The sequence below is a fragment of the Lissotriton vulgaris genome, chromosome 3_1 (genome assembly GCF_964263255.1).
Source record: "Lissotriton vulgaris chromosome 3_1, aLisVul1.2, whole genome shotgun sequence".
NCBI lineage: Eukaryota > Metazoa > Chordata > Amphibia > Caudata > Salamandridae > Lissotriton > Lissotriton vulgaris.
In genome coordinates, this window is record NC_141689.1 from 1,107,694,811 (window position 1) to 1,107,709,419 (window position 14,609).

Below are 14,609 nucleotides of genomic sequence, written 5' to 3' on the forward strand. Positions count from 1 at the left end.
ACTCTCGCCTTGCTCGATGCGCATGCGCATCGACAGGCGAGACCTAAAAAAGTGAGCAACCACTGTCAAGACAACCACAGTGTCATGGAGCAGCCCCTCTCCTATATGTTCCTTCCTTCAACAAATCTCGCACAGGGTGAAACGCCGAAGATGCGCCACTCCGTGCCAGCAGGAATAAGAAACAACCCTTGTGTCTAGGTTTACAATGTCAACCGGCCAGGATACGGTGCCTGTCTGTGTGCCTTAGTGTCCATCTGTCTGTGTGCCTGTAGTGTCCGTCTGTCTGTGTGCCTGTAGTGTCCGTCTGTCTGTGTGCCTGTAGTGTCCCGCTGTCTGTGCGCCTGCAGTGTCCATCTGTCCGATTGCAATGTCCGCATATCTGTGTGCCTGCGGGGATCGGCTGTCTGCCTGCCTGCAGTGTCCGTGGTCCGTCTGTCTGTGTGTGTGCCTGCAGTGTCCGTCTTTCTGTGTGCGTGCTGCAATGTCAGCCTGTCTGTTCGTTCCCCCAGCAAAACAAGCATTGGAAATGCAATAGGTCTCGCAGTAGTAAAGTTTGAGCTATAGGTGTTATTTATTTTTTTGTTTTTTATTTATGTGTTGTTTTTTCTAAATAGCTAAATTAATAGCTTTCTTCTTTACAAAGTCAATAGTTATAATTTTTGTAAATGTGACACCTCTAGCATTTGTAAAGCAACATGTTTTGTATTAACGGGACTTATATGTGACTTATATGTATTGATATAAAAAAATCAATGGCTTTAAAAAAAAAAATAATTAATACGTAAATAAAATGGATTTTATTTTATATTGCCAATAGCTTAAAGTTTATTAAATATATTTAGTGAAGATGCTGTGGTTTCGGTGAGTGAGGGTGAGGGTGAGTGAGGGTGAGTGAGGGGTTGAGGGTGAGTGAGGGTGAGGGTGAGTGAGGATGAGGTGTTGAGGGTGGGTGAGGGTGAGTGAGGGTGAGTGAGGGTGAGTGAGGGTGAGTGAGGGTGAGTGAGGGTGAGGGTGAGTGAGGGTGAGGGTGAGTGTGAGTGAGTGAGGGTGAGGGGTTGAGGGTGAGTGAGGGTGAGGGGTTGAGGGTGAGTGAGGGTGAGGGTGAGTGAGGGTGAGGGGTTGAGGGTGAGTGAGGGTGAGGGTGAGGGGTTGAGGGTGGGTGAGGGTGAGTGAGGGTGAGGGTGAGGGGTTGAGGGTGAGTGAGGATGAGTGAGAGTGAGGGGTTGAGGGTGAGGGGTTGAGGGTGAGGGGTTGAGGGTGAGTGAGGGATTGAGGGTGAGTGAGGGTGAGTGAGGGTGGGGGGTTGAGGGTGAGTGAGGGTGAGGGTGAGGGGTTGAGGGTGAGTGAGGGTGAGTGAGGGTGAGGGGTTGAGGGTGGGTGAGGGGTTGAGGGTGAGTGAGGGTGAGGGTGAGTGAGGGTGAGTGAGGGGTTGAGGGTGAGGGGTTGAGGGTGAGTGAGGGTGAGGGTGAGTGAGGATGAGGTGTTGAGGGTGGGTGAGGGTGAGTGAGGGTGAGTGAGGGTGAGTGAGGGTGAGGGTGGGTGAGTGAGGGTGAGTGTGAGTGAGTGAGGGTGAGGGGTTGAGGGTGAGTGAGGGTGAGGGGTTGAGGGTGAGTGAGGGTGAGGGTGAGTGAGGGTGAGGGTGAGTGAGGGTGAGTGAGGGTGGGGGGTTGAGGGTGAGTGAGGGTGAGTGAGGGTGAGGGTGAGGGGTTGAGGGTGAGTGAGGGTGAGGGGTTGAGGGTGGGTGAGGGGTTGAGGGTGAGTGAGGGTGAGGGTGAGTGAGGGTGAGTGAGGGGTTGAGGGTGAGGGGTTGAGGGTGAGTGAGGGTGAGTGAGGATGAGGTGTTGAGGGTGGGTGAGGGTGAGTGAGGGTGAGTGAGGGTGAGTGAGGGTGAGGGTGAGTGAGGGTGAGTGAGGGTGAGTGTGAGTGAGTGAGGGTGAGGGGTTGAGGGTGAGTGAGGGTGAGGGGTTGAGGGTGAGTGAGGGTGAGTGAGGGTGAGTGAGGGTGAGGGGTTGAGGGTGAGTGAGGGTGAGGGTGAGGGGTTGAGGGTGGGTGAGGGTGAGTGAGGGTGAGGGTGAGGGGTTGAGGGTGAGTGAGGATGAGTGAGAGTGAGGGGTTGAGGGTGAGGGGTTGAGGGTGAGTGAGGGTGAAGGATTGAGGGTGAGTGAGGGTGAGGGTGAGTGAGGGTGAGGGTGAGTGAGGGTGAGTGAGGGTGGGGGGTTGAGGGTGAGTGAGGGTGAGTGAGGGTGAGGGTGAGGGGTTGAGGGTGAGTGAGGGTGAGTGAGGGTGAGGGGTTGAGGGTGGGTGAGGGGTTGAGGGTGAGTGAGGGTGAGGGTGGGTGAGTGAGGGTGAGGGGTTGAGGGTGAGTGAGGGTGAGGGGTTGAGGGTGAGTGAGGGTGAGGGTGAGGGTGAGTGGTTTCGGGTGTGTGACGGTGTGTGAGTGAGTGTGTGTGAGGGTGATTGAGGGTGAGAGAGGTGTTGTTAGGCAGAGGGTGTGTGACGGTGTGTGAGCGTGAGGGTGTGTGAGGCTGAGTGTGAGTGTGAGTGAGTGTGAGTGAGGGGGTGTGAGGGTGATGGGGTGTGAGGGTGAGGGGGTGTGTGTGTGTGTGAGGGTGAGGGTGAGCGAGGGAGTGTGAGTGTGTGTGAGTTGTTGAGGGTGAGAGTTAGGGTGTGTGAGGGTGATGGTGTGAGGGTGATTGAGGGTGTGTGAGGGTGAGGGGATGAGGGTAAGGCTTGTTTAATTAAATTATTTCTGTACCTAGGACTTTTGTAAGTCAAAATAGCTCGGTGCCATTGTATTTTGCACACTGCCATAGGGAAATTCATTAGAAGTGTAATTTACAAGAGACCCGGGCAGCAATTGCGTAAGTGCATCGACCTCTCTTTGAACCAAGCCTCGCTCGGAACTAGCTCTCCAGAAAATTACCTCGTCTGTCAGCAATCTGAAGCGACGCCAACACAAATGTCTCTTTTAATGCCAGACTGAACCGCGCAGGCGTTCTGATTTTCTGCTTCGGATAAAATGGCTGCTTTTCCGGTGTCGGAAATAGTCATCCCTTGGTAAATGCCCAAAACAAACAGGGTCAGCTGACACTTCTACTTCTGTGTCATAATCGCATGCCCATAAGAAAGATGGCGCCCTTGGTCAGAGCGATGGGGGTGGGATTATTGGAAGTCACTTCCTGTTACGGCCCTGCCAGAGTTAAAGATGGCGGCCGTGGGGGTGCTGGAAACGGTAGAGAAGCTGCAGGCAAGACTGACCGGTGACGGCGAGCCTAAGAAGGTAAACACCGGGGCGACACGAAGGAGAAACATAATCGGGGGAGGGAAGGAGAAGGATCGCCTCCGAGATCAAGGCGGACGGGGCAACCTGAGGAGCGGGTGGTTTACGAACATAAGAAGGACGGTGTGAACATAAGAAGGACGGTGTTAGGAGTGAAGAGAAGAACAGTTAAGGTAGTATTGGGAGCAGTAGGAGGAAGAGATTCGATGGAAGGTTGCAGCAGAAAGACTGTAGAAGAGTGCTGGGAGAGAGAGAGAGTGGGGAGGAGAGTAGGAGGAGGAGGGGGAGGAGAGTAGGAGGAGGAGGGGGAGGAGAGTAGGAGGAGGAGGGGGGAGGAGAGTAGGGTAGGCACGGCGAAGTGAAGAGACAAGACGGAGGGAAGGGGAGGGGGAGGAGAAATGCGACACGGCGGGCAGGGGGGGGGGGGCGGAGCGGGGGTGTGGGAGGAGTGCGCCCTGAGGGAAAATACGGCTGGGGGCATGTGCACGCGCTTTTAAGCTCAATGCGCATGCGCATTGAGCTTAAAAGTCACGGGCACTGCAAGGAATCGCCACGATTCCTTGCAAGTTGGACAAAGAGTGGATAAGCCCCCATAGTCTCGCTTGCTCGATGCGCATGCGCATCGACAGGCGAGACCTAAAAAAGTGAGCAACCACTGTCAAGGCAACCACAGTGTCATGGAGCAGCCCCTCTCCTATCTGTTCCTTCCTTCAACAAATCTCGCACAGGGTGAAACGCCGAAGATGCGCCACTCCGTGCCAGCAGGAATAAGAGGACTTTGCAAACAGCAAAAAAAACTGGAGCACATTAAAACTTGGCTGCACAGCCAAAGTAGTATATTATAACCAGCCACGTAAGAGGGCCGATCTGTGCTTGCGCAGAGTCCCCATCTCCAGACCTCACACGCGTCACCCAGCATCACAGGCACTGGTCACGCTCGAACCCACGCCATCTTAAACCTTTGCACCTAGGGTCTCCGTGCAAACCAGAGCGCTCCACAGCCCGGGGATGAAGCGCTGTGTAAATGTCACAGTGCAGTACATGGTATAGGCCAATTCTACTACAGTACCTGCATCAGTGCACACTTGCACTGAGAGCAACTGCTGTGCTGTGAGACCTGTGTGGGTGGATGGCTGTGAGAGCTGTGTGGGCTGTGAGAGCTGTGTGGGCTGTGAGGGCTGTGTGGGCTGTGAGGGCTGTGTGGGCTGTGAGAGCTGTGTGGGCTGTGACAGCTGTGTGGGCTGTGAGAGCTGTGTGGGCTGTGAGGGCTGTGTGGGCTGTGAGAGCTGTGTGGGCTGTGAGAGCTGTGTGGGCTGTGAGAGCTGTGTGGGCTGTGAGAGCTGTGTGGGCTGTGAGGGCTGTGAGAGCTGTGAGAGCTGTGTGGGCTGTGAGGGCTGTGAGAGCTGTGTGGGCTGTGAGAGCTGTGTGGGCCGTGAGAGCTGTGAGAGCTGTGTGGGCTGTGTGGGCTGTGTGGGCTGTGAGAGCTGTGTGGGCTGTGAGGGCTGTGTGGGCTGTGAGGGCTGTGTGGGCTGTGAGGGCTGTGTGGGCTGTGAGAGCTTTGTGGGCTGTGTGGGGTGTGAGGGCTGTGAGGCCTGTGAGGGCTGTGAGAGCTGTGTGGGCTGTGAGAGCTGTGTGGGCTGTGAGAGCTGTGTGGGCTGTGCGGGCGGTGAGAGCTGTGTGGGCTGTGTGGGCTGAGAGAGCTGTGTGGGCTGTGTGGGCTGAGAGCTGTGTGGGCTGTGAGAGCTGTTGGCAATGTAAATAACAATGCCATTTATTTATAAGAAAAAAAAAAAAAAGAAATGTCATGAGCAATGCCAATAACTCGAACTTTTCCAAAGGCGAAACCATTGCATTGTAAATGCTTGTTGAAAATTGGAACCACTTCTGCTCCCAGCCAAGTATCCGGCACCTCCATTCCCCCCAGGACAGCGTTGAATATCAACGTAAGGTATGGGGCCCATATCCCTGGTTCCTGCTTAAATAAGTCCCCGGGTACCCCATCGAGACCAGGAGCTTTCCCTGCACCTGCAGACAACCCAGCGATAGCCACCCTCACCTCTTTTTCAGTGAAAGGATCTCCTTTTGAACCTGGCCTATCGTAATATTTGTTACATTGGCTGGCCCCTCTTCCATTGAATATAATGACTGAAAGTGGCTCTGCCATAGGCTGGGAGCTATGTTAGGCTCTATTGCTGGGGATAAGTCCTCTGTTCCATTGGCCACTATTCGCCAGAATTTACGCGAGTCTTTAGTGGCAAGTGATCTTGAGAGATTTTCCCAATATTGTTGGTCCCACTCAGCCCTTGCATTCACCAGGAGCTTCCTATAAGACCTTCTCCTGGATTGAATTTCTTCCCTGCTTTTGCGCCCCTTAATTGCGAGAAGCAATTTAGTTTTTGATTCCCTACAGGTGGCATTATACCAGGTACTTTTAGATGTAGGTCCTTTTTTTACCCCAGCATTTGAAAATAGATCCAGCTCCAGAGTGCTGATTAATTCTGCATGGGTCTGGGCCAGCTTTTCTATATTTGCCCCTTCTGTAACATTAATCCCTGTCTGGAAAGCCCTTTCTAGAAGCGGGATAATTCTTGCATATAGTTTAGGTAGCTTATCACCGCTGGTGGCCAGTTTCTCCCACCTGACTTTTCTCCCGTTGGTTTCTAGGAGAAGACCTGACTTGTCTTTGTTCGAATCAAGCACTATGTCTTTGTTCCCTGGTAAGACGTAAGAGAGTTCCAGGGCGTTGTGGTCACTATCCCTTCTCTCGATAACTTTAAAGTCAATTAATTGTGGCCACATTGATAGTTTGACTAGGATCTAGTCCAATCTTGATTCACTACCAGGTTTATTGTAGGTGCAGATACTTGGCGTGTCTGATTTGGAACGCCCATTGCAGGCCCTTAGACCTTGATTAAGAGTAAGGGCAGTTATCTGCAAGGCAAGGGGGGACCATGCTCTGGGAGGGGGCGCCGCCATCATAGGGACAAGCCAACATGAGTCTTCCTCAAGGGAGGGGCCATCACGTAGGCCTGGTAGTGGTTCATACTGTGAATTAAAATCACCCCCCACCAGGCAGTGGAGTTCCCATGGGATGCCATCTAGAAACGTCGAGAGTTCATCTATAGTATTGGGTTCTCTTGACGTGGGTACCGATCTTGAATATACATTTATGACGACCAGTTTCGAGGTATTTGGCCACTCTAATAGGACGGCTAGAATATCATCGGAGTCTGTCTCCAGACATCTAGCCTGGCAGCCTAGGTCCGATGATACCCAAGTTGCCAGTCCCCCAGATGGCCTGCCCCTTCCCCCCCACTTAGCGGGTTTGGAAAATACTGCGTATCCCTGGAATGGAAAGTCCTCTCGGGCCCAGGTCTCCTGGAAGAGTAATATGTTTTTTGAATTAATAAAAGAAGCCCACTCAGGACAATCAATTTTACTGGCCAATCCAGCAACATTCCATGAAATCAGAGTCATAGAATTTGATTTGGTAGTAGATGGACCTTTAGCGATAGTGTTCACACCGCTAGTCTCCAAGGTGGCCATCTGAGAAGGGGGCGTGTGACTCCGAACCAAACTTGTATTGGTGTGGGTCTCGGTTGTGTCCACTGGAATAGGCTCCAGAACTAGGGTCGGTGTTAATTCTTTGTGTGCCCCTGTGAGTGGTATTTGTTCTGGGGGTATACTATTCCCTGTCCAGAGTGATGCAGGAAGTTTAATCCCCTGAGTCTCAGGGTGTCAATCTACCATTTCCAGGCTACTGTATCTGTTGTGGGAGGGAAAATAGGCTGGGTAATGCATCCTGTGGGGCCCTGGAATTGCTCTCATGCCTCTTCCCCCTCCGCCCCTTCTCCTAGTAACGGTCTCCCATCCCGCCTCCTCCGCATACGGTAGGAAGTGGTCAAGAGATCTTCCCCTATGATGGAATGGAACACTTCTCTCCCTGCGACAGCTCTCCCAATCGTCCAGCATCTGTTGATGTTGCCCCCATCTCTGGTCCTCCAGATTGTATAGGCTTGAGGGATAAAAGAATGAAAGGGGAAGAGCTTGGATGATACTGCCTTGGTCATCAGAAGCCCAACCACAAATATAGGCAGCTCTCTGAAGGTGACCAAAACACAGTCTCCCCTACTTGATTTTCTAGTGTATCCCACCCAAGGCACCCGCCTGACCATGGAAATGTCACTGGTTGTACCTCTCGGGAGTGGCCTGTATATGGATAACCAGCTGATGACCTTATTCCTAAGGGAGGAAATTGATTCGGTTCCCATAGATTTTAATTCGGGGACCCCTGCCAGGATCATGGTATAGGGAGAAGCCTCTGGAGGAAGGTTGACAGGTTTGGGCTTGCGGATAGGGTTATGTTTTTCTCCAGGAAATGTTGAATCCCCCTTATTGACAGTCGGGATAGGGGCAGAGTCTTTGGATGGGGGAATAGTAGTTGAAGCAGGAATTGGTGTCTGTGGGGTTTTTGGAGGTGCGATGCTTGTCTTGGGATCATTCGGGAGTTGCAGTGTCTTGTTTAAGATGGGCTGTGGATTTTGGTAATCGGTAATTAGTGGTTTTTTCTTTTGAGCTGGAGTGGGTTCGTTTCCCTTTTTGGGCTTTGGGTCAGGGCCCCCTTTGGCTTCTTTAACTCCATTGAGTTCGAGTTTCATTGAATCAGCTAGTTGCACTGTAGATTTTTCAATGTTAACTAGCCTAGCTTCGATCTTAATCAGGCGGGCTTCGAGAGGGCTCAGTAAGGACCTAAAAAGTGTTCCAATATCCGCCAGTGTAATATCGTCACTGGAATTGTCCACTAAGGTGATGTTTGTAACGGGTGGTGGGTCAATCTGACTATAAACCAAGGGGGAAATTGTTATACTAGGCTTCTCTGAGTTGATATCTATGGATCCCCTTTTCGCACCATTTCCCCTCGGTGGTTTAGATTTTGGTGTCTTTATCATATTGCCTTCTTTGTTTTGTGCCCCCCTCTTCTTTTTTTGGATTGCACCTTCCCTGACTCCCCTGTCTCTATCAGAGCTACACTCTTTGTCAATAACTGACACTGTGTCAGTTTCAATTATTGGGGGCGGGATTCCTGGTGAAATTTGAGGTATTTGGGTATTAGGGAGGGCCATTAAACTCAGATCTTTGAGGTCACTATGGGCCTCGATTGTAAAATCTGGGTCAGTTATTAGGTCACTGGGTGGCTGGGTTTCTCCCAAATTACCTATTGCACTATTTTTAGGTTCTACCCTCCCCTCCGGGGTTTTTGCCTGAGCCATTGGCCCCATTGAGGATCTCCTAACCCAGTCTATCTCCTGGGAAATTCGTCTCTCCAGAACCTCGATTTCCACAAAAAGGCAGGGGGCGTGGCCGCCGGGGGAAGAGGCCCCAGCTGTGCTGACTGGAGAATGCTGGTCCTCGCAGTCCCCCGGTAGGCTCCTACGCTGAAAGCACACCAAAGTCCTCAACCTGGACTGCAGCTTACTGGGAGCGAGTTAGAAATCCGCCGACTGCGGAACCGCTCACGCCAGCAGCGACAGCCTCAGGGAGCAAGCAAGGAAACAGACGCCCAAAAGCAATGCTCGTGGCAGCGATAATCCAACGGTGAGCGGCACCAATGTTTTAAAACTAAGGTGCTTGTCAAATAAAATCCCTAGATAGTTCAATGCCTGCACTTTTTATAATTTGTGGGACCCAATTGTAAATATAAAATTCTTAGATGGTCTTTTCCCTGTTTCCATTACGTATGATTTGGTAAGGTTTGGTGTTAGATCCAGGTCTTCCATGAAGCTGGCAAAACCATTAATAAGTGACTGTAATCCTCGAGCGGTGCGGGCCAGGAGTACCACGTCATCCGCGTATAGTAGGACCTCTCCCACCTATACGCGGACTGTCCACCGCAAGATCTCTGAGTGCCTTATCCAGTCCATTTATGGATAAAGTGAAAAGAAAAGGCGCAAGGATACATCCCTGCCTTACACCTCTTGAGCAAGGGAAATGATTGGTTGTATTCCCCTCATTAAATCTGACCTGTGCCGCGGTGTTCTGGTGGAGCACTCTCAGAATATTTATCAGACCTGGGTCAACACTAAGCAGCCCCAGGGATTCCCACAATTTCCTCCGATTCACCCGGTCGAAGACTGCGGTTATGTCCATAAAGGCCAAGTACACCGTCCCCTTACTTGACACGGTGTACTTGGCCACCAGGCGGTATACATTGAGGCATTGGTCCGTTTTGGATCGGCCGTTTCTAAACCCATACTGGATATCCAAAATAATGTCGTATCCCTCTGCCCAATCCATCAACCGGTTAAGAATTACCTTTCCCAGGACTTTCACTGTTATGTCTAATAACAAGATCGGGCGGTAACATTGTGGGTCACTCCTATTTCCCTTTTTAAAGATCGGAACTATGGTGGCCATAGACCATGACCTGGGCATCCCCGATTCTACTGATGTATTAAGAACTATTGTGAGAATAGAGACCCAAAGGTCCACCTGGCTCTTAAAAAGGTCTGGCGGGATCACGTCGGGGTCTGGGGCCTTATTTCGTGTCAGCCCGTCTATACCTGCCTTAATCTCTCCCAGGGAGAAGCTGATCTTCGTGCTATTTACATTTCCAGTGTCTGGTACTATTGAGTCTTCCAAGCCACCATAATTATACAGGCTTTTAAAGTGCTCCTCCCACGATTCAGGGAGAATATGGCAGGATACCTTCGGTTTATTCGAATCCTGGAAACAGGGATTGTTAATTACTCTCCAGAATTCATTCATATCCCTACGCTCTGCGGCTTCTTTTAGTGTCTCCCATGCCTGGCCGTGTAGCCTAGTTTTACGTAGTTTAATGGCCCTTTTGTAATGTGCCCTACAGTTGACCACCTTGCTCTTATCTTTTGGGGAGGTTTTAAGTGCTAGCTTCAATTCTCGCTGTGCCAAGGTACATTCGTGATCAAACCATCTAGGGTGCATTGGTTCAGGTTTTGTCTTTTTACTCCTCAATAGCCCATCGATTTGCTGCGCTGTGCTTTCAAATGCACTAATCAGTTCATTCCCCTCCACCATAGGGTCTAGGCATTTCCAAATCTGGCTTTCAGACTTGGCCAGAAGCGTTCTGTAAAACGCTTCCTCATCTATATTCTTCCATCTCAGTCTCCTACCCTGGTCAGTGGCTTCAACTAAGCCACCGGGTTTCCTTTGACCGGGCTTGGTGGATGGGTAAATATCCCTGATGGACAGTACCAATGGGTTATGGTCACTGAATATGCTAACCTCTACACTGACACTCATGATCATTCGTTTAAGTGTATTGGTTACGAAGATAAAGTCAATGATGGTATCCCTACCCCTACCTTTAAAGGTCGGGATGACTGTGTTATTTTACCCCCTTTTGATCATGTCCATCGTGTGTATGAGGGCATGTGTGCCCAAGATCCTACTTAGATCCCTGTCCTCTTTTGAATGTTCTAAATGCCAGCCCTTCTTAGTTGGGCAGGAGATCCATCCTCCCCTGCCCCATTTCAGGGAGGAAAACAAGGAAAGGCTTGGTTCCTGTCACTGTCACTGTACGGCCTGGACCACTACTATGAAGTAAACAATGACAGTAGCCGGGCAGATTAAGTTATTAAAACAATGCACCACCTAGTGAAATCAATTGCTAGGTTGGACAACCATTGTATTGAGTTAATTCTTATTTTATAAAGTTTTTTGAAAGAGTTTTTTGACATCAAAACACAACACAATATTTACATAGATACATTCGATCCACTGACATAAATATGTCAAACAAAGTAGTTAAACAAAAGAATTGCCACATAAATATTCACATAGACAACTGTACTATGCCTCAGATAGATCAATTGTTGAGGCACCAGTCCTGAATAATAATAAACAAGTGGACTAACGGATTGTTAAATTGTTAAATTGGCCTACTTGTTAACACCGACACAAGATACATAATAAACTTCATAAAAGAGTGCTATGACTAGGAATGACACATAAACTGCTAGGTAATTTGCAGGTGTATTAATTAATTCCTATCAGGCCCCATCTATTTTGTATCTTGGAGGGAAGAACGTCGACGCGTTTCGAACCCAATATAATTCTGCGGGTTCTCCTCAGGACACGGACTGGGGGGTCGCTGTCACTGTGAAATAATAATTAAAAAATGGTGTCAGTGAGGGAACTACCTCTAGGGACCTCCTCTCTCAGACTCATACACTCTTATGGTAAATGTACCTTATTGATGAAGGGTTCGGGTTGCTCCCTGTAAACAGATAAGGTGAAAATGTCTGTTTAGGATGTTGATTAAATGTCCCAGTTATACTAAGCTTGTTAGCCCCTATTACCAAGACATACCTCATTCATGCGCATCATATGATGGAGGCGGGTGCCGGTACGCGTTAGTTTTTCAGTGTTCAGATCTTTGTTGCTACGGGGAAGAGAGGGACCTTACATTATTGCCCATTCATTGTGCACTACAATTGCTTAACCGTTCGGTAAGATATCGAGTCATACCTTCGTGTTTGAGCAGAAGTTGTTCTGACTGCACGCGTGTGGAAGCGGCGGCCGCCGCACGGGCTTGTCAGCTGTTAACACAAGGAACGTGCGTTTAGGAATCTAATGGCATCCGATCATCTGAGTATACAGATTGTGCCTGGCATATAACTTACTTGTCAGCGGGGTTGTAAACGCTTCGGTCCGGCACCCATCTACTTCTGAAAGACAGACACGTGAACCCGAAGGGGCGTGTCTTCTCGTATTTAAACAAGCTAACGTCCCGGTGTTTGTTGGGAGACGTAGTTTATTAGACAATGTCTTTATACTTGGAAGAAGGCTATATTCCAAATCGTGGGACTCATATTTGAAGAAACTAACGTTCCAATGTCTATGGCGACGTAGTTACCTAGGGTATATTTTTAGACAACATCTTTTACGGGGGTTATCTTCAAGTTCATAAGATACGGTCACATGGGCAGCAGCAAGCAATAGCAGGTACACGTTGCAAAATACAGGTTCATAGAAAAATTGTTACAGATTGCTGAATTCATTTAGGTCATTAAGTCCCGACATAGCAGTGTCGAATTTCAAAATGAGGTAGGCCTCTTTTTGTGCCAGTCGTACATCCGGGTCACCACCGGCACCGGCGATGTTTTTGATACTTGCCAAGATTGTCCATTTAAGGTCACTGACCGAATGTTCGTTTTTCAAAAAGTGAGACACTAGTGGTGCTGTGAGCACTTTGTTGTTAATCCGCGATCTATGTTGGATTATGCGTTGGCGCACTTCTTGTGTGGTTTTGCCTATGTATACTTTCCCGCAGGGGCAGGTTATAGCATAGACTGCATATTTCGTTTTACAGTTTGTGAAGTCCTCATGCCGCCAATGTTTTTTGCCGTCTGTGAAGTGTGTTCCTTCCATCGTAAGGCTACACACCGAACAGGTGCCTCATTTATGATGTCCTTTCACTGGGCCCATATTAAACAGGGTGCTTTGTGTTTCTCTCTTGGTTGTAGCACGAGTGGGAGAGATCTGCTGGCCCAAACTGCGGTTCTTCTTTAACGCGAACAGTGGTTTGCCAATCTCAGGAATTACTTCTTCCACCAGATGCCAGTTGTTCTGGATGATTTTCTGCACCGGGGTTGTGTGGGGTCCAAAAGTGGATACACACACCAACCGCTCTGTAGGTGTTTTTTCTCTCTTCTGCAGAAGATGTTCTCTGGGTGTCCATCTTGCCCTCTTCATAGAATGTTTCAGGAGCTTGCCAGGGTATCCTCTTTCTTTCAACTTGTTGGCAAGTGCTTCGCCATGGGTTACAAAGTCTTGTGTCCTGGAACAATTCCTCAATAAGCACATAAAAACAATAAGCAATTGTCCATAGGGGAGATTGTTCTTAAGGCTCTTCGGATGATAACTTTTGTAATGTAAGGAATTGTTCTTGTCAGATTTCTTCTGAAACAATGATGACATAAGGCCTTCCGATGTGGATTTGATCTCCACGTCCAAAAACGGCATAGTTTTACAATCATATGCCAGGCTGAATTTGATGTCCGGACTTCTGTTGTTCAACCAGTCATGGAATTCCTCTAGAGACTGTGGTGTACCGTTCTAGATACACCACACGTCATCTATATACCTGAGCCATTGCCCAATGTGGGCTCTGTACGGGTTGTTGTTATACACAAATTTCTCTTCGTACTGGGCCATGTATAATATTGCCATCTCCGGTGCGAAGGGACAGCCCATCGCTGATCCCTTAATCTGCAGAAACATTTCTTCCTCGAACACAAAAAAGTTCTTTTTTAAGGCAAGTGATGCAAATTTTACAATCAACTCGGTGGGTACCCTGTGGGGATGTGGTCTGGTGTCTAAATACATTTCGATGACGTCCACTCCATCTTGCTGTGGAATTTGAGTATATAAGGACGTAACGTCCATTGTGACCAGAAGTTGCGAACTAGGATCGAATTCCATGCCTTCAACCTTGTTTATGAATTCCGTGGTATCGCGAAGATATGACGGCACTTGGACCACAAATTCCTTCAGAAACACATCAACAAACTTGGAAATTGGCTCCAGCACTGAGTCACATCCCGACACTATAGGTCGGCCTGGTGGTGTGTTGGGATCTTTATGTACTTTTGGGAGAAAGTATAAATGGGGAATCCGGGGGAATTGTTTAACCAAGAATTCCGCTTCCTTCGGACCGAGTATTCCAATCTCCTTCGCCTCCTTCACCATCCGTGATATCTCATGAGTGATCTCTGCGGTGGGATCCTGTGTTATGCGGCGATACCAATTTTGATTGTAAACATGGCTCCTGCCTTCAGCTTTATACAATTCTTTAGACCACAGGACCACCGCCCCGCCTTTGTCTGCTGGGAGGATTACCGCCTCCTGCTCGTTCTTAAGTGTGCGTATGGCTTGCTTTTGACTTTTTGAGAGATTAGTCGGTATGAACTGTCTCTTCTTCTCCAATACATTTAACGAGGATAACACTTTTTGCTCAAAGGTGATTATATTCTTCGCCATGTTGTTGCTCGGAGGACAGAATGATGATTTATTTCTGAGACCAGAGACCTCAGCTTGTGGCTGGTTCACTGCATCCTTAAAGAACCATCTGAGTCTGATTTTCCTAAAAAATTCAATCACCTCCAGTTTCACTTTGGTGAAGTCTATATGCGTGCCCGGTACAAATGAAAGACCCAGCTGCAATAATTCTTCTTCAGCTTTTGAGAGGATCCTACTTGAGGTGTTAATGATAGAAGAATTGTCTACGACTTGTAGTGCTGCTTGCGCGTGGTCATTTCCCATTGTTGGGGTTTGAATTTGCTCCGTTGTT